Here is a 3,572-nt window from a genome sequence, read left to right as displayed (position 1 = left end):
AGTATATCGTAGGAAGTTGTCGAGACTGGAGGCGCACGAAGGAGCTCTCGGCCCGCGCGCAGGGAGAGGCTCCAGGAAACAGAAAAGGGCGTAACCAGAACAGTTCTTGTATGTGATAGTGAGTGTTTTACTTGCCTGATAAAAAAGAAGAAGAAAAAAAATAATTGATATTTAAAAAGAATTTTCAACAGAATGAAGGGGTAAGTAGGAAAACAAATGCTACTTTACTATTGCCCACGAGGCAAACCTTTACTTTTTCTGTCCTTTTTTCTCTCCCTCCTGTGTATATTAATATCTATCTAGTCACACAAGCACATATATGTGTTCAATACATTTAGATATAGACAGATAGAGTAAGCTAATAATAGCTGTAATCGTGTGGCGAGGGAGCGAGGAGGGGAGGAAAGGCGAGGGAGGCGAGGGAGCGAGGAGGGGAGGAAAGGCAAGGGAGCGAGGAGGGGAGGAAAGGCGAGGGAGCGAGGAGGGGAGGAAAGGTGAGGGAGCGAGGAGGGGAGGAAAGGCGAGGGAGGCGAGGGAGCGAGGAGGGGAGGAAAGGCGAGGGAGCGAGGAGGGGAGGAAAGGCGAGGGAGCGAGGAGGGGAGGAAAGGCGAGGGAGGCGAGGGAGCGAGGAGGGGAGGAAAGGCGAGGGAGCGAGGAGGGGAGGAAAGGCGAGGGAGGCGAGGGAGCGAGGAGGGGAGGAAAGGCGAGGGAGGCGAGGGAGCGAGGAGGGGAAGAAAGGCGAGAGAGCGAGGAGGGGAGGAAAGGCGAGGGAGGCGAGGGAGCGAGGAGGGGAGGAAAGGCGAGGGAGCGAGGAGGGGAGGAAAGGCGAGGGAGGCGAGGGAGCGAGGAGGGGAGGAAAGGCGAGGGAGGCGAGGAGGGGAAAAAAGGCGAGGGAGCGAGGAGGGGAGGAAAGGCGAGGGAGGCGAGGGGGGGAGGAAAGGCGAGGGAGGCGAGGGAGCGAGGAGGGGAGGAAAGGCGAGGGAGCGAGGAGGGGAGGAAAGGCGAGGGAGGCGAGGGAGCGAGGAGGGGAGGAAAGGCGAGGGAGCGAGGAGGGGAGGAAAGGCGAGGGAGGCGAGGGAGCGAGGAGGGGAGGAAAGGCGAGGGAGGGAGGAGGGGAGGAAAGGCGACGGAGGCGAGGGAGCGAGGAGGGGAGGAAAGGCGAGGGAGCGAGGAGGGGAGGAAAGGCGAGGGAGGCGAGGGAGCGAGGAGGGGAGGAAAGGCGAGGGAGCGAGGAGGGGAGGAAAGGGGAGGGAGGCGAGGGAGCGAGGAGGGGAGGAAAGGCGAGGGAGCGAGGTGTGGAGCGAAGGCGAGGGAGGCGAGGAGGAGGGGGAGGAAAGGCGAGGGAGCGAGCGAGGAGGGGAGGAAAGGCGAGGGAGCGAGGAGGGAGGAAAGGCAGGAGGCGAGGGAGCGAGGAGGGGAGGAAAGGCGAGGGAGGGGGGGGAGGGAGGAGGGGAGGAAAGGCGAGGGAGGGAGGAGGGGAGGAAAGGCGAGGGAGGGAGGAGGGGAGGAAAGGCGAGGGAGGCGAGGGAGCGAGGAGGGGAGGAAAGGCGAGGGAGCGAGGAGGGGAGGAAAGGCGAGGGAGGCGAGGGAGCGAGGAGGGGAGGAAAGGCGAGGGAGCGAGGAGGGGAGGAAAGGCGAGGGAGCGAGGAGGGGAGGAAAGGCGAGGGAGCGAGGAGGGGAGGAAAGGCGAGGGGGGGGGGGGGGCGAGGGGGGGAGGAAAGGCGAGGGAGCGAGGAGGGGAGGAAAGGCGACGGAGGAGAGGGAGCGAGGAGGGGAGGAAAGGCGAGGGAGGCGAGGGAGCGAGGAGGGGAGGAAAGGCGAGGGAGCGAGGAGGGGAGGAAAGGCGAGGGAGGCGAGGGAGCGAGGAGGGGAGGAAAGGCGAGGGAGGCGAGGGAGCGAGGAGGGGAGGAAAGGCGAGGGAGCGAGGAGGGAGGGGAAGGCGAGGGAGCGAGGGGAAAGGAGGGAGGAGGGAGAGGGAGGGAGGAGGAAGGAGGGGAGGAAGGCGAGGGAGCGAGGAGGAGGAGGAGGGAAAGGCGAGGGAGGCGGAGGGAGGAAGGAGGAGCGAGGAGGGGAGGAAAGGCGAGGGAGGCGAGGGAGCGAGGAGGGGGGGAAAGGCGAGGGAGCGAGGAGGGGAGGAAAGGCGAGGGAGGCGAGGAGAAGGCGAGGAGAGGGAGAAGGAAGGCGAGGGAGCGAGGAGGGGAGGAAAGGCGAGGGAGGCGAGAGGGAGCGAGGAGGGGAGGAAAGGCGAGGGAGCGAGGGGAGGAGGGAGGGGGGGAGGGGAGGAGGGTGAGGGAGGCGAGGGAGCGAGGAGGGGAGGAAAGGCGAGGGAGCGAGGAGGGGAGGAAAGGCGAGGGAGGCGAGGGAGCGAGGAGGGGAGGAAAGGCGAGGGAGCGAGGAGGGGAGGAAAGGCGAGGGAGGCGAGGAGGGGAGGAAAGGCGAGGGAGGCGAGGGAGCGAGGAGGGGAGGAAAGGCGAGGGAGGAGAGGGGGGAGGAGGGGAGGAGAGGCGAGGGAGCGAGGAGGGGAGGAAAGGCGAGGGAGGCGAGGGAGCGAGGAGGGGAGGAAAGGCGAGGGAGCGAGGAGGGGAGGAAAGGCGAGGGAGGCGAGGGAGGGAGGAGGGGAGGAAAGGCGAGGGAGCGAGGAGGGGAGGAAAGGCGAGGGAGCGAGGAGGGGAGGAAAGGCGAGGGAGCGAGGAGGGGAGGAAAGGCAAGGGAGCGAGGAGGGGAGGAAAGGCGAGGGAGCGAGGAGGGGAGGAAAGGCGAGGGAGCGAGGAGGGGAGGAAAGGCGAGGGAGCGAGGAGGGGAGGAAAGGCGAGGGAGGCGAGGGAGCGAAGAGGGGAGGAAAGGCAAGGGGGCGAGGAGGGGAGGAAAGGCGAGGGAGCGAGGAGGGGAGGAAAGGCGAGGGAGGCGAGGGAGCGAGGAGGGGAGGAAAGGCGAGGGAGCGAGGAGGGGAGGAAAGGCGAGGGAGGCGAGGGAGCGAGGAGGGGAGGAAAGGCGAGGGAGGCGAGGGAGCGAGGAGGGGAGGAAAGGCGAGGTGGCGGCGGGGCGGTGAGGGAGAGGAGGCGAGTGGCGTGGAGTGGTGCGCGAGCGGCGAGGGTGGTGAGGGAAATAGAACATGAAATATAAATATAAATGGACATTATTTACATGTTCTGTTATTACTCGGTGCCGTAGATGTCTTGGCTGAGTGGTTGGATGATGAGAAAACATGTGATTACGAAGAGAGATGGATGGAAATGGTGAAAGTTGAGCGAGGGTGAGGAGGGAGGAGGAGGAGGAGAAGGAGGAGGAGGAGGAGGAGGAGGAGTGGTGTGTGAGCAGCGGCTGTGGTGAGCGAGGGTGGGGGTGAGGGGGGGATGGGGGGGAGAGGTGAGGTGAGGCCAGGCGGGTGATTGATGGTTTGTGATATATATATATATATATATATATATATATATATATATATATATAGAGAGAGAGAGAGAGAGAGAGAGAGAGAGAGAGAAAGAGAGAGGAAAGAAAGATAGACAGAGAGATTGATATATTCGAATCAACAGACAGACATAGCTAAAGACTAGTAGATCCATCACAGAATT

At 63.4% G+C, this 3,572-nt stretch overlaps 1 protein-coding gene across 1 annotated transcript in view; it reads left to right on the top strand.

Moving 5' to 3' along the window:
* LOC122259533 (uncharacterized) overlaps positions 1-3,572 on the top strand; it is a 15,268-nt gene continuing 11,696 nt past the window's right edge. The window contains exon 1 of the mRNA XM_086554346.1: positions 1-200. The gene's annotated coding sequence lies outside the window, so the exon portion shown is untranslated. The remainder of the gene's footprint in view (positions 201-3,572) is intronic.

This window comes from Penaeus japonicus, unplaced genomic scaffold (genome assembly GCF_977035675.1).
Source record: "Penaeus japonicus unplaced genomic scaffold, GWHDUDI00000001_assembly GWHDUDI00000029, whole genome shotgun sequence".
In the NCBI taxonomy this organism is placed as follows: Eukaryota; Metazoa; Arthropoda; class Malacostraca; order Decapoda; family Penaeidae; genus Penaeus; species Penaeus japonicus.
The sequence above is the reverse complement of the archived record's forward strand: the minus strand, read 5'-3'. Positions and strand labels throughout refer to the sequence as shown.